Below are 17,148 nucleotides of genomic sequence, written 5' to 3'. Positions count from 1 at the left end.
ATCTCAGGTGCACGGCATTTCCTAATTTCAAAATGGATACATACCTACTAATTAAGATTTAATACAAAAACGGATTACTATTCCTTACGATAACATTTTTGATTACGATGCAGCCGCCTAAAACTAATAGCCAATTTCCTCACATTTTATATCAATTGGTACATACTTGAGAAGTTGACCTTATTATTGAAAGCCTTATTGTTGAAAGCTTGTGACTGAAAATGTAAAATATTAACAATGGCTTATGTCCTTTTCGTTCAATTTTCTTTTAACTCAGGTGAACATTTTGAATTGATATTTTTAAATAGAAAGTGGTGGAACATAAAGTTAGTCGGCTTCATTCACTGTAGCTTATTTTTAGCACTGAGATCTTTTACAACAATTATCGTGTACTCTGTAACCATTTCAAAATTACTTTGAAAATACTTCTAATTATGTTTATTTTATTTATGTTCGTCATGTATGATTGCCACCGGTTAGATTCGGAGCTCAAAAGCTAACAGGGTTAGAGAACCAGGGTTCTAATTTCTAATGGACGGTTTCCACCGAGGCAGGCGGAAATAGTGCTCGCAGCCGATTCACTACGCCGATTACTCACGCCAATACTATTAGGGTATTGCGCAAGGAACCTCACCACCACTGTAAGCATTACCTCTGGCTGACTAGCGACTTGCCTCGGATTGTTATGGATCTTCTGGTCTGGTCACAGTAATGCCGGACACGCAGAATCGACTGGTCTATGATCAGTATGCAGATTCAGTCCGTGTGAAGTTAAGATATGTGAGGGTTCACAATTCAGCACAAGATGATTCACAAACGTTAACTTGTTTGTGAGCTCATGCCAGTAAAATTTGACCCCAACTACACGACCCTACCTGGGGTGAAGGCTGACCAAGCCGCAAAAACCTGTCTGTCTGTTAGACAAGTCAGCCATTAGGTACATAATCAGGAAAGCAGGTTGACGAGGTACAACAATGGTAATGGTATGTAAAAAGAATAATATTATAGAACGTCATCCCACTCTTTTAAACCCTTGTTAGTTGTTAAGATGGTGATGATCACTTTGATTTCGTTGCAATACTGACATTTTTTAAATCTCTAATCTCTGATCACGTATAGCCAAACCAAACCTTGCAATCTACACTGAGAACTGACTCGTGATCATATTATACATTCTAGTGCCCGTGTTGTGAGTATGAATAGGTCATCTTGTCAAGTGAAACTAGATGCCGAGTTGCCGACGATAACATAAGCAGATTTTTAATTTCATGGATCATGTTTCTCTATGGTATAAATAAAACAGACACATAAAAAAACCTACATGTACATGCAAAAAAAATTTACCGTTCCCTGAAAAAGTACAAAGAATTTCGTATCTTAATGTTGAAGAAAATAAATAAATTAAAAAGGTTTCTGATTATATCATACTGCAGATGAAAATTCTTTTTCGTAAACCAACATCAGTTTTCAGCCGAGGGTTAATTAAAACAAAAAAGTAATTACTCGTAAAAACCATTGTTCCTTAAATAATGTGTGTTTGCATTTGCAACGTTAAACGTACCCGACTCCGTAATATAATTCTGTATGCATATTCACATTATATTTTGGTATCAAGCTGGCCCATCTTTCGCCAACGTTTGATTATGAATATTTTTAATAGCCGGGGTGGGGTCACGGATTGAACAGAAAAAGATTTAATAAAAATGTAAATACCAATGAGCTTACAGTTATCGATTTAGGAACGTATGTATCGAATCGTATTTGTAATAAAACTGAACGAGATGTAAGCCATTACAACGTTCTAAGTTCTATTCCGAGGGTGGCAGTAATGTCACGGCCGAGTCTAGAAGCTAGACTGTATCTAGAACACAACACGATGTTGAAATCACGCGCTAACGATTTAATAGTAGTTATCGCAGTCTGCCTTGTGGCTTTTACAGTGAATGCAATATAAAACACGTAAAGGTCAAATTATCCTTAAAGACAAACAAAAACTCGATTTAATTAAAAAAAAGTTTAGGTTCCGTAGGCAGTTCCTCTAAAACAATCAATATGCTATAAAATGAAAAGTGTATCTCGCCTTGGGCCTTGACATTACTTTGTAATCACTTCTTAATTACTTTTCGTTTGATGCCAAGTCACCAAAGTGTAAATTTAAAAGTCGAAGTGTGACATTAAATTCGGTAGCCCATGAGGGGGGAAGGCGGAATGCGGCGGTGCGGGGAGGGAAGGGTCCACACAAAAACTCCGGGACGGTACCTGAGCTGCCATTGACCTCGCTTCGATTAGGCCTGCACGGCATAATGCATTGGTGCAGCACGCCTAATCCGTAGTTTTTCTTGCCGTGCTTTTAATTCTAAAACGTTGAACAGACCGTGAATTAATTTTAGATTTATACTATTTTTTTGTATATCTCAAATTGATTCAAATTGTTAATATGGTTAGAACAACGATGGAAAAATTATCTAGGTACTTACACTCCGCTAATTACGGCATAAATAATTTTCCATCCTTACCTGGAAACAAACAAATAAAATGTATCATTATGTATTCCAAAAGAGAAAAAGGAGATACACGAAATGTACTTCATTAGGGTCTAATTTGTGTTAAAAGTTGGGAGGGGTTCGGTATGCCGTTTATTATGCAAGGCGCGTATAAAGCTTGTCACTCTGCGAGACTTACCTTTGCAAGAAGTTGCTAATCGCTCTAGTCCAACATTTTTATGTGCAGTCAGAAGAATTTCTTAATTAATTTTTATCACAAGTTTAATCAAATCAATTGGCTTTGTTGGGAACGTGTAATGAGAACAAAATCATCGATTGGTCGATTTTGGTTAAATAAAACTGATATGCTTGTCGCGTGCGAGCTGATTGGGCAGGGACAATAAATACCATCGGGGAAACAATACACCGGAACTTGTTTTAAAAACATGGACTGAATAAATTCGTTCATCATTATGAAGTCCAAATAGTTGTTAGGGTTGATCACTAGCATAAAGCAAGGTTTGGACCAAATAAACTTCATAGAGTTGATATACGAGTGGTCGTTGCCGGCGTTCCGTTGTAGGAGATAGTGTTGAGATCGTTTCCGTCGTGTCTGTCGTCGCTTACACGTCGCATTTGTCTTGTCTTGTGTCTTTGTAGGCAGCTATTTATTGCCCCCTATTTGTGTTCCCGTGATCAAATGCCGTGCTCGCAGTTTGATCTATGTCTGAAACAAGTTCATTAGCTCCTGTTCTAATTTTAGTGTATACTTTATGTTAAATCAAAAGAAACGGAAGATATTCATTCGTGGATATCTTTTTAGGGTTCCGTAGTCAACTAGGAACCCTTATAGTTTCGCCATTTCTGTCTGTCCGTCCGTCCGTCCGTCCGCGGATAATCTCAGTAACCGTTAGCACTAGAAAGCTGAAATTTAGTACCAATATGTATATCAGTCACGCCAACAAAGTGCAAAAATAAAAAATGGAAAAAAAATGTTTTATTAGGGTACCCCCCCTACATGTAAAGTGGGGACTGATATTTTTTTTTTCATTTCAACCTCAACGTGTGATATATTGTTGGATAGGTATTTAAAAATGAATAAGGGTTTACTAAAATCGTTTTTTGATAATATTAATATTTTCGGAAATAATCGCTCCTAAAGGAAAAAAGTGTGTGTGTCCCCCCTCTAACTTTTGAACCATATGTTTAAAAAATATGAAACAAATCACAAAAGTAGAACTTTATAAAGACTTTCTAGGAAAATTGTTTTGAGGTTCAGTAGTTTTTGAGAAAAATACGGAAAACTACGGAACCTTACACTGAGCGTGGCCCGACACGCTCTTGGCCGGTTTTTTTTTCTTTACTTGAATATTAATATTTTTAATGGACATAAAAAATCTAACAGCATTGGCACGAGACAACATTCCCCTAAATCTAAAAGGGTGAAGTTTTGTTTTCTTATAATTTATTACGTGTGTCGAGGCAGGTGTGGACGAACAATGTAACGTCGAGTACAAAGGTGCCATTATAAATCAACTCGACCAATCTGTGCAGACAGTCCGAGTCTAAAATTGGTGTTGAATCAAATACCGGATCAACAACATCTTCCACTCCAGCGATTATGCATGGTTTGCTCAAATTTAAATCCCTAACTGCTTTGGCGTTATGACCGAGTGTTGTACCAAACTTGCAATAAACGCGTTACGTCTGAATTCCTAGGGTTGCCAAAAATAAAGCATTTAACGAGCTGACTGATTACACAATATTTTAATTTTCGATAAGATTTCGACTAAATATCAAAACGTGGAGAATTTTTGATCAGATTGATTTATAAAATCTGATCTAGAAAAAAAGAGTCTTAAAATAAAAACTTAAGTCTATTTTGCCTTTCATTAATTATAGGTATTAGGAATAAATTCAATTCCATTTCTCAATTAAATAACACCCATTCTCGTCTTTTTTTTTTGTTTAGCTTTGTTTGCGTTTATACGTTTAGCTGACGTATCAAAATGTTGAATAAAATTTATATCAATTTGTGCAGTTGCATGCAGATCTGACAACCTTACTTTAGATTAGCATAGCTCCCGTCCGTCAATTTGTGATCACACTATTTACGTGCAATTCACTTCACAAGAGCCGAGCAACGATCTGCCCACAAGTGCGGTAATTACAAGTGAAATAGTGGTAATAAAATGTCACTTATTGCCAACGATGCCGTAAGTGTTATTTACAGTATAAATTATAGCCATAAACCATTAGTGATTTTATTGGCTTCCTCCGTAACGTGGGGGCCGAATTACATATGTTTCACATTATGGAGTGGAGGGAAGTACTAAGTTTTCATTATGAAGAATCTGAAATTTGAGATGCAGCGTTCAAAATCTTTTTTGAATGAAGATTTACTTTCCGTGTATGTTAAATATGAATATGAGGTTAACTATATCTATATCATAATTATGATTGCTAGGTATTTTGTTCACTGTAGCGGAAAAGATGATTATGGTTGGTGACTCTCTTTTCTATGATCTAATTTTATTTTGACGATAGCGTCAACATCGCTAACGTGTTTCGGGTTCCCGATAAATTACAACGGAAGTGCCACACCACAGAGCACCTTTTACCTCATTAGGTCCAAAATCCACATATGCTAGCTTGCTAGCATTTTCCTTTATTATACGGCATAAGTTATACTTACAAGTATACATCATTTATTATTCCCTTCCCCAAGTCTAAAATGAAATTACGCTTGCGTTCTCGCAGGCTTTTCCTTGCATGCCACAAGGTAGGTACGTGGTAGGTACTATGTATACGAGGTCGTGCATTATTCCTAGCGTACCACAAGGCAGTGTGCTGGGGCCTGCCTTTTTCCTAAGGTCTAAAAATCAAATTACGTCTGGTTGCGCCGGCGCGGTAATTACAGAGGCTCGTGATTAATGAGCAATCAGACCCTCGCTCAGGGCATTAGGGTTGTGCTTCTTTTGTATATTTTGAGAGATCTCGGTGATTATCTTTGTTGTTCAGATTTCGAATAAACGGTGGTTTGGATGTTGTTGAAATAGTTTAATTCGTTACCTTAATTACTCAGGGTATGTTACAATATTGAATATATTGAACATACTAATTTACTAAAACTTTGTTACTTAATAAACTTGCTGTGAAATTATTATGAACTTGTGTTTACCATTTTTTTCATTACCTAGACGTTTATTTCGGCTAACTAATTTAATTTATGCTAACACACGCTAAGGGAAACAATAAAGCGTGGTATTATAGCAACAATGGCAACCCTACACTATTTAATTTATGTTTCCAAATAATAAAGCAAGTAGGACATTGGATACAAGTTCGCAACTCGTTGCAGGAAAGCCTATTATTCAACGAGCAGGAGATATCTGCGCTTTGTCATCGTTTCTTGGCTCCTGTAGGCTCCTCTCAAAGGGATTCCAACAGCTGAGTCTCAACTGATTAATGTTAGAAGGAAAGTTTTAAAACCACGTAATGACGAATGAGTTGCGAAATAGGGTTTTACAGTACATATGCTGTTATTTTACCGCAATACTGCGCAAAGCAGTAGATACTTCATGTGCCTGTCTCTCTACACTTAAAGGTGTAATAGATACGAAACATTTGTGAGTGTGCACGGGAAAACGTCCCACTTTGTCGACTGCTATAAAGCCGCTATGCCAGTTTATTCATATACAGATACAAGTAAATCTCGCCTTAACAGTAACCGACAAAGTGGGACGTTTTACGAAACACACTCACGTTTTAAAACGACGACACGACACGATTTAAACTCTAACTTTAATTTATCGCTAATCTTTTCGAATTTCATCTTTCCCGCACTTGTATAATAATCATAATAATATTCTTCATTTACTGAACAATTTCACACACTTCATCAATCAAATATATTTTTAAAACAGTACATAATTTGCTTGCCTACTTACAGTGAGTTCTTTTAGGTCTTTTATATAAGGAGTCTTTTGTTTTACAGAAAAGTGAGCAACTCAGAGCATTAAATACTATTTATAATTAATACTAGTTATTTCATATATCTGTGGTGAGCAATATTAGACGGAAAACTCGGAAAATCATTGTTCCATATAACATTGTATATGCTGAAAGGGAAAAAAAATCATTCCTAAAACAAAAATTAATTTATTCCGTACAACTCAAAGGTTACATAAAGATTTATTAAGATTCGAAGTTGGTATTTTTGGACTTTCTGTCTCGGAGTCCTGCGGGGAATTGAATTAATTTTGCACTATAATTATGCTGGGTTGAGTTCGTAAGATTGCGAAGGAGAGAACTTAGGGTAGATATATACATTGAAACTGCACATACATTAGCTACATGTAGGTAGTCATGTTACAAACAGTTGTGCAGGTTACAGGGATATTACAAGGTAGACACGGGACTCAGGATGCTGTTGGCGATTGTAAACAAATACTATGGTAGTTAAATTATATGTTCTTTAATAGGAAAGTGTTATATTCAAATAAAACATAAACAAATGCGTTAAATCATAATAAAAAGAGAGGAAAAGCCACCCGAGCTTCCTGCATAATAGATCCAAAAGTTCACAACTATCCGTTTCGCAGCCCGCGGGTCTGTTATAAAATGCAACTAATTAATACAGAGTCAAGTGAAGTGCGGGGCGAATTCGGGCGTGAACAACGAGTAGAATGGCTAGTTATTAGTGGTGTCATTTTACACGCTTGCGGATTGATCCTTCTAACGAACCAGTATAAGAGCACCTTTATAATTGAGATGTGATAGGTTGATGTGACTGATATTCACCAATCAGATTGTATAATGAAATACAAGCTAAAATACTATTCAAACATTAACATTTAGTTCGGCCATAGTTTAGTTACTTTAGTTGACCATGTTCTCATCAGTGCTATGTTATGTGGAGCAAAGAATATGACAGGTCTATTAATGAGATCTACATAACACATCTCTGGTGGAAGGGTACCCTAAGACACTCTCTGATTTTCGTAAACAGTTATCAACTCTTTTCCGAGTGGAAATAGATTAAATTTGAACCTGATGCGCTAAACTCTAAAGGAAGTTGCCACTTTCCGGTTCCGCTAAACAGAAAAATACTCAGTTCAGTCAACAAAACTTTAGCTTACTTTTAGAAATTTCTTACTTTATTGCTCTAGCTACGTCATAATTATAATATATCATCTCGAGGTCACGTAATGCTGGTCGTTGAAGTGCATCCAACGAGAATGCACTTGTGTAGTAGGAACCCGGTGTGCAATTAGAGGGGCGAGCGGTGCAGTGCATCGTTCGACAGTGGAATCTGCATAATTGTATGCGGAATCAACTTTACGGTTGTGATGATAGGTTATTTTATACAAAAACTGACTATCTACGCAAAATAAAGAGAGACTTACAAGTTTTATGCTTTTTATAGGGTTGTTACACTTGTTACTTGTTAAGTACCTAGCGAAACCTTAGGGACCATCCACACTCATAAGACGCATGTCTCGGGGCGCGCAACGGACGTCTCCGCCACGCCGCCTAAATGTAATTCAAAAAACGTCTCTTCGTGTGGCGGAGACGTCCGTTGCGCGCCCAGAGACACGCGACGCTTAAGTGGGAACGCTACCTTAGGAAGCTAGAGATGCGTATAGAAAGTGGGAATCCGTGGTTATTTGGTTAAGTAAGAACGATATTTTTATATCAAAACTCCCACCTGCGGAAACTGAACAAATATTTTCGTTATAAATTTAATCTCTTGAGTTTATACATAACAAGTGAAAATATCTTGTTTTTCATCTTTAACAGTTAATCCAGATTTTGTCATTTTGTTTGAATTAAAAACAAGTTACAATTTACAGAATAATATGCTACAACTGTACTGACAGAGGGAAAGAAATCGTGATCGATGTCTTTGAAAACGACTTTGTTTATTTTAACTTTCTGTTCTCACATATTTCGCAGCTGTTACTTTAATATAAAAAGCGAAAATCTTAAAAAAGCATTAATGAAACTATCAATCAAATAGGGTAGATCAATAATTGTTGTCGATGTGGCCCGCCCTACCCTCCTCGGCGACAGTGGGCCCTGGTAACCCAATATGCGATACGCGAGGGCAGAACAAAAGTATAATTATATCTGGAAGAGCTTTTCATTTTTTCAGAGAAAATTAAAAAATATAAGTAATTAATGAAGAAGTTTCTGTCACGCCTAAGGATACCGAAGACCGGGCAAAGTGGAGAAGACTGAGCAGGAAAGCGGACCCTGTCGCTAGGCCGGGTTGAAGCTAAGAAACGCTAGGTTGAAGAAGAATGTGCTTAATTATCGTCACAAAAATTGACAGTGACTTAATTTTTGTTAACAACTCACGCTAATTACGTCCCAAATTCTGAAAAATGCCCCTATACGTAATTTTTAAATACGGGTGTTAGTGACACAACGGGTGCACAACGGTCTTTACAAAGTAATACGTCAATGATGGGAAAATTGAGAAAGAATTATTCACGTAAATCGGAAACATATGACGACTCTTTTATCAACTTAACGTATGATTAATAAAAACAAATTCGGTGTCGACGTTATACTGTTGGTTGGTAATAACTAGTGACAGGTATCAATTTATAGTTAACTAGCTTTCGCCCGCGGCTTCGCACGCGTTAGAAAGAGACAAAACGTAGCCTATGTCACTCTCCATCCCTTCAACTATCTCTACTTAAAAAATCACGTCAATTCGTCGCTCCGTTTGGCCGTGAAAGACGGACAAACAAACAGACACACACATTTTCCCATTTATAATATTAGTATGGATGACACATGACACGCATATAAATAAAACGAATTAATCTACGGAACCCTTAATAAAATACCCAAAGATATGATTTATACTGTAGATGTTTATTTTTATAAACAAAAAACCATGAAAACAAACGTGAATAAATGCAGGCAGAATGATCTCACTATTCAGGTACCTAAAAAAGTATTGCTTGTCTCTTCCAGTTAGTCCGGCGTACGTTTAAAACGAAGAAGGGGCGGTGTGTGAACAGACCGGGTGGGGTCGCTCGGACCCCACGTCACATCACAACAACCACGGGCTATTGCTTACAAGCTTTACTAAATATTTCTATGGGATCAGTTTTTTTTAACTAAGACAAAAGTTTGTTAGTGGCAGTCGTGGTGCGCTATATCATTTATCGTTTATCAATATAAACAAAAATGCAGATCCTAAATGTAGCCGTATAACATTCGGTAGACTGAACCGATTTGACTAATTTTGGTTTTGAAGTACTTTGTGATATTCAGAGAAAGTTTATAAGGAAATGCATCGTTCATGTAGGTAGGTAAGTTCACTGGGTCAGCTACTTATTCATATTTAAGGAAAATCAAAAGCAACGAGTGCCAAAATTCGCTCAGTTAACTTTTGAATCAATTCGAGGATATAGGGTTCGAGGATATACATATATATATCAATATATAGCAACCAGCTGCGTTCAACGATATATATCAATGGATATGAATATTGAAATACAAAAAAGGTTTTAAAAAATGTAACATTGTTAAAAATAGTTTTCTTTTTTATTTATTTATTTATTTAATCTTTATTGTACACAAAGAAAGAAAAACTTATAGTACAAAAGGCGGACTTAATGCCAGACAACATTCTCTAGCATTTTTTTGTGTTTGTTACTGTTTTTCTACTAAATGTTATGGTTTTTAGAAGACTAAAGCAGTATTCATAAATAATGCAAAATAATAATATGCCTTCCATACAAAATTGATATAATTATATCAAAGTTGATATATATCCGATATATATCTTAAATATCCGATATTTTGATATTTTTTATAAACATCGGATATTTTCGAACCCTGGTCCTATTGTATTGTAACTACTGACGCGAGAATTGTAACTACTTACTTAGTTTTGCAAAATCGAGACGGTCGTCATGAAATACCATAATAAAATTAGTAAAATACTAGCGTGAAGCAAAATTAATATGTATACGTATTCGTAGGCCACATCTTCACATCGGCTAGCCTGTGACGGCTGTGACCACGAGTAAGCCCATTTATATTTAAAAAAAAATCTTTAGTATAGATGCGTTGAACAGATCGCATCCCCAACAAAAGCCGTAAAGGGTTGTTTGGAGAGTCGCGTGCGCAGGCCACGTGTGTATAACGGATTATGCTAATTTATGCAACGTCCATATTGGACGCAGGATTAAATATGTTTGGAGAGTTGCGTTGGCGACTAAAACGTTTTACGAGGTACTTTCCGCAATCAGCAAAATAAATACATACCACGAGTAGGTGTATAATTTTAGTCTGTATTCAAATTAAATTCTAATTAATATGTCGTAATATAGAACTCTTTGTAATAGGTAACAGAAATTATGTGTTCGTTGCTTTCAACTCAAAAATATTTAGTTTTGTGTCAGGCATCTAAATCTAACGCCAACATAATTTCATGACTTAGAGAACTGTATCTAACATACAAGAATAAACGTAGTAAAATAATTGGTTTGAATACTTATTATAAATATAAGGAGTAGGAATCATATTGAATCGAAATCGAGAAATGACTACAACTTTAGAAAGCTTCATTTACATTGCAGTTTTTTAGACTATGCAATTCAATTTCTTAAACCTCATCAAAATTGTATTGCCCTTCGACGCATATGAACATATAAAAACATAATGAATTTTATTTCGACATGTTAATACATATCCGTCACGTCAAACCTGTCAAATCGTTAAAAAGTACCGATGTTGTTATTATAAAAAATTTCATTGCATACGTTACTAATAAAGAAAACATAAAATCGTGTGAACCTAACAACAATATCCGAGGCAAATTCATTGTTGTTTATTTAGGTAATACGCAAAATGCGAGCGCACGTGCCACCCCCAATCTCAACCCTTGGTAGGTCTACCGTGTTTGAGATGCAGTTGAATTGGAGTGAAATATGCCTTATGATTGAGGTACGAAGGGTATTTGTAGGTGTGGAGTGTGTGGTGAACAAGTCGAGTCTTTTAGTTTAAAATTAAATATCATTGTTCGCGGGCCTTATTAATGCAATGCCGAGCTTTTGCGAGCGACGTAAGGCGCGGAGTACTTGATGGATTTATTGTCAACGAGATTTACTTTGTCATCAATTTGAAAAAGTAATGCAAATGTGAACAGTGTACAGTGGACTACAAAGAGATGTATACACTTTTTCACCTTATTACAATGCAATATCTGGGCGACCGAGCTTCGCTCGGTTCTGTTTCGTATCCTTGACCTGTGTCGCCATCTAGTTACTTATATAGTACCTACTAGATAGAGCGAAAGAATTCTCAGTCTTAACAACACAACTACTCCACACGAGATGGCGCGCGTTTCGCCACAAAAGCTCAAAAAGTGTATTTTTCTATTCGTGTTAAGTATTATTTTCATTTATATGAAATGACTTGAAAAAATTACAACACCTCGCCCGCGAATCATAAGTTACTTAATGTTTGTTGTTTCGTATACGAGGCTTTGACCTGTGTCGCAATCTAGTCTTTATAACAAATAGTACTTACATCGACCGAAAGAATTCGGTCTTAACAATACAAGTACTGCACACGAGATGGCGCGCGAAGAAAAACGCATGAAAACTCGAAAATTCGCATTTTCCAGGACCTAAGGATAAGTTAGATCGATTTTTCACCCCCGAAAACCCTCATATAACAAATTTCAGCGAAATCGTTAGAGCGGTTTCCGAGATTGTCGGTATATATAAATAAATAAATTAATAAATATACAAGAATTGCTCGTTTAAAAGTATAAGAAAGAAATAAATAAATAAACAAGAATTGCTCGTTTAAAAGTATAAGATAAGGTGAAAAAATGGATATATCTCTTTGTAGTCGACTGTACATATATGTTAACGTGGACTACAGATCAACTTGGTAGTGTAGTGTAGGTAGCTTGTGCATTGAGATGCCAATTTAATTCGAAATAATACGATTACCTATAATAAAATAAATTACTTAGCTAATAATTGCTTCATAATTTAGAAGCTCATACCATCGAATTTCTAGTAGGTAATATGAAATCAAAACCCTGGAGAAACCATGGAATCAAATCAAACCTCGCTGCTGATAAGAAGGTTGACTTTATTCTGCAATATAGAAATATAGTGCCCATTATCCATGGGTCACTTGGGATGAAGTGAAATAAAACCGAACAAGAATATCATTGAAGAATATTGTAAAATTGATTCAATTTTCCACGTGACTCGAATGTCCACGAACATCTGTCTAAAAAACATGGTTCTAAAAACTACCCCGCTGACACGTGATAGATCATCTTATATGAAGTTAATTGGAAAACGCCTACATTGTTGCGGTCAATCGGAGCGCCCGAACTGCTCAAAAAGATCTGGACGCGCACCTTAACGCGTTGAAATTAGAGGTGTTCAGCCATTTGTGAGCACCTCATCCGATCAGATATATATTTGATGGTGCTGTACAATGCTAGCGGGCATCAGGACCGCGGGACCGGCCAGATGGCCCCGCATCGATCCACGCACGGCCGAACAGCCCTGTTTATTGTTAATCGCAATCTCGACTAGCGATTACCATAACCATTGTTGCGCCGTACTATTACTACACATGTTATCGTTTAATGAATGAGTGACGCGGCCGAGCAAAAAGCGCGTATTTACTAGAACGGCTTGTTTTATTGCTGGTTTAGTTTCGTGGCAGTGATTAAGAGCTCGGAACGTAGTCGGGTTTTGTTCTAATGGTGGAGGTAATTGAGACTTTAGTGGAAGGAAGTGAGTTGAGTGAGTCTGCATCCGCAGTGTAAACTTGATTATCGAGCGACATGGACTCAAAAAATAAACCGTTAAGATCATATGTCTTTCTAACAAGCAACACGGCTGGCCGAAAACAAAGGAACCGCTACCGTGACTCTATGCAAGTAAATAACATAAGATATTGAATATAGATATTATAGGTGCGTACAAAAATAACATTCATATATCGGGGTGGGTTCAAACAATAACAAAAAATAAGCGAGTTAAACCCGCCGCGACATTCCCACGGGGCAACAATTAGCTTTTGATGTTTCGCCAAATTCGTGGCGGGCCAGAGAGGCAGTGAAATGAAAAGCCGCACCCTACGCGGGTTCCGTAGGCATCCGTGTCTCGTGTTGTATTAAGGGATCACTCTGGTGTTTGTGCAGAATTTTAAAACGGCTACGAATTCGGAATCGGCTTAGCATAACTTAGAAAAGCTTCTACGAATCTTGCGAGTAATTTCACGGGGTACGGCGTCACATAAATAATCCAAGTTTGGGTGGGGAGGAACTGATAATCCTGGCAGTGGAAGGCAAGTGAAGGCCAGCGACTAATTGCGAGTCTCCGGCGGTAATCCGTTCACAGCGGGCGACCTCCAAATTAAAAACCCCCGGACAACTGGCCGGCCCCTGTCCCGGATTATCGCTCCCACGGCGGCAGGACCGCCTACTAGGGTGAACTTGTAAAACTTCGCGAGAAATTCGAAATCCAGAGATGAAATAGTAATTTATCAAAGGATTTTGAAAGTCCCTAGGAGCGGAAGTGAAGGATGGATTCCCTTTATCGTAAATTGCAGCCGTATGCTTATCGAAAATTCTTGGGACAGCGAAAAGAAATCTCCAAGAGACCGGGGCGTTAAAGGATTTCCATACTTTGAAGCAAGTTGGGAAATGAATCACATTAATGTTTATGAGATAGTTTCATACTTGATCATATTGACCAAAGTCATTCAGTAATATTTATAAGGTAGTAAAAGATAACATCCGAGCGTATCGTGTGGTTTAGGTGCCTAAACGGAGAGTGCGATATTAATATTCAAGCAGGCTTTGGGCGAGCTGGTCCCTGTGGTAATAGCGCAATTTACATTAAAGTGCAGCGAACAGTACAGTAAACACAGCCGAATGCGCAATTATGACAAGATAATAATGAATTTACTATATCGCTTAGGGCACGCAGCTGCAGCCTTTAGCTCTAGTTTTATACGCACTTAAAGGTTACTTCATAGTAAATGATGGCGGTATAAAAGTTTCACATTGCGCGGGCGTTGCATCGTGGCCAATTACGAGTTAGGAATAGATTAATAACGTTGTTTAATTTTCTCAGGGAGCCAATCGGCCGTGCAGCCATTTCCGCCATAGTATCGAACAGCTGTTGTAAAAGGTTACGCCCTTATCCTTGCACCTGCCTCCCCGCCGATGTCACTTCACCCCCCTGGAGCCTTAATTATAATCCTATTAAGGAAATCGTTTCATCGCCTCTCGAAGCCTCATTGACATCCAGGCCCTCTTTGCATTATTTAGAAGGTTTTTATTATTCAGGTTTTAAGACACTGCGATATAGATTACATGGTAACTTCATTATCGCAGTCCTTTTTTCGGTGTGGGTTTGCGAGGATATTTTCCAGTATGCGGAGGACACGTGTGCCGCAGATATCGGCACGATAACAATCGAGCTTTCGTCGAATGTTATTCACAGCCCCTACAAATGTTTGCGCCAAGTTAAAAAGGTTCGTTAGTATCGGCCGATACACGTGTGTGAGGGGTACGATTCCACAAAAGGGGTTTCGTTTTTTCATTCATAACAGAAAAAATCACCGACAATGACCAGATTAGAGGTGAATAGGAAGGGCGGCTATTTTTTTTTCTTTCAATGCGTTTAGTCGATGATCTTTTCCCTTCAGAAGCAGGAAAAGTTTTGCGCGGCGGAGAATGTTTTAATTAAAAAATCCACTGAAAGTCGGCGAATGCCCGGCAGCGCTGTGTCCCGATAGCGTCTGCGGAGGATTGTATGTTTTTTTCAAGTTCGGTACACCGAGTTCGGGCGGAGTGCCGTTCAATATTAATCAACTTTTACAGCAATTATTGGAGAGCAAGAGCTATATAGGTACAATTGTGCAAATGGTGTTTCAAAGTAAAGAAGCTTCTATTGAAAGTTATAGCTGTATAATAAAGTAAGCGAAACAGGGCACCTAATAAGTAGTGGGTAGATAAGTGAGCGTAATTTTACCGCGTCCGTTGCTCGAGGCGCACACGCGAGCTGTTGCGCCCAGCTCTGATCTAACTTTAACAACCGAAAATAACCATTATCATTAAAGCGATAAGGAAGAAGTATACGCAACAGATTGCTGTCAAAAAATGGACAGGGAACTGCTTTGTGACTGTGGCACTAATTTTAGTACCGTTATGATATGGAAACTGCTTCCGAGTTTAGCATGTCGAGTATTGTCGAGATATGCAACTGTTTGACATATCGTTGAGTGTTGTGTGCACGTTGAAGATTAGATGGCATGGCAGCGATACGGAGGACAAATGAGGGCGAGTGGAGCATGCAATGCAGCGGCGAATGGCATCTCAAGACCCGCAGCTATCAGCGCTCAGAGTCCGCACAAAGGAGGACAGCTATCGATCGCGAGTTCGGTTCGTGACTATTGTTCGAGCCGCGAATGCACCACTACCGTGTACATCTGTTTCGTTCCTTTTTGCCTCACCCTGCATAATGAAACCGGCCCATTGTGAGGAGAACATCCACAAAAGAACACGCACTCTGGCGTTGGGCCCGTATTTTATAAGAAAAAATAACAGACGCCTCGAGGCTAAATGGTGGGCGTCAGCCGTGTCGGAAACGAGAAAGTCGATGCAACTGTTATGACATACGCGGTTCGTTAAGTGTTATTGAAAATAAACAACGGTCGCGTTAATGAAACCAATTCAGATTTCGCGTATCACTCCGACATTTTCATTTCCATATCGTGAACGAACGGAAAGGAATGAAAATTTAAAAATGCTGTAACTGTTTATACGATCGCACGTTCATGATAATGGTGATGCTTTATTTAACATCGACGCTGCGAATTAATCAAGCAATTCACACAGTTATAAATGTTAATGTTTCAATTAGGCACCTAGACTAGCAATGACTGATATTTTATACGATTAGCTAATGTTAACTTAAATAAAGTACCTACGTATTGCATAAAATAATAGATATTTATATATTACACACGCAATTTAAGGACACAAATACAGTCAGCAGTTAATAAAAAGTGGAATGTTATACTTCATTAAGAAATACAAAAAGTTAGGTTTACTTATTTCTTTTATACCTACGTAAAACTGAGGTGACTCGGTAGAAGTCGGCAGAAAATAAATATTGGACTACTCAAGTTTTATAAACCAATAAATATCGTACATTGAGGCACATTTACGCGAAAAATATGCTTTTTATTAAAATACTTAATTTCAAGCACAAGTAAACAGCAGATGTTTTGGTGAACGAATGCACCAACTGCTATTTATATAAATATACCGCAGAATTATCCGCGGCAAAAGCAAATTGCTAACTTGCAATGTAGCAGTAATTATCATGTCTGACATTCTTGAAATTCGCAATAACATTTCTAAAATGCGCTAACATATTAAATATACTAAATAAGGAATAACTCAGGAAGCGGTAAATTATTCTGACGGAAAGTTAGATTCCATTTAAAACATGTAGGGTCTGAAAAACTACAATATGCCCGACAGGCCGCGGTGGCAAGCACGGTTTAACGAAAATTTAGCACGAAACAGGCATAATAAAAAGTGTATTATAAATGCGGGCTCAGTGGAGTCAAATTGTGCTTCCCC

General features: G+C 37.7%; 1 protein-coding gene across 1 annotated transcript in view; it reads right to left on the bottom strand.

The window, feature by feature from the left end:
• The window catches only part of LOC125229118 (zinc finger protein jing homolog), a 159,740-nt gene that overhangs the window by 105,249 nt on the left and 37,343 nt on the right, over positions 1-17,148 (bottom strand). The window lies entirely within an intron of this gene.

Source organism: Leguminivora glycinivorella, chromosome 8 (genome assembly GCF_023078275.1).
Source record: "Leguminivora glycinivorella isolate SPB_JAAS2020 chromosome 8, LegGlyc_1.1, whole genome shotgun sequence".
NCBI classification, from domain to species: domain Eukaryota; kingdom Metazoa; phylum Arthropoda; class Insecta; order Lepidoptera; family Tortricidae; genus Leguminivora; species Leguminivora glycinivorella.
Note: the sequence above shows the minus strand (reverse complement) of the source record. Positions and strands in the feature narration are given on the sequence as shown.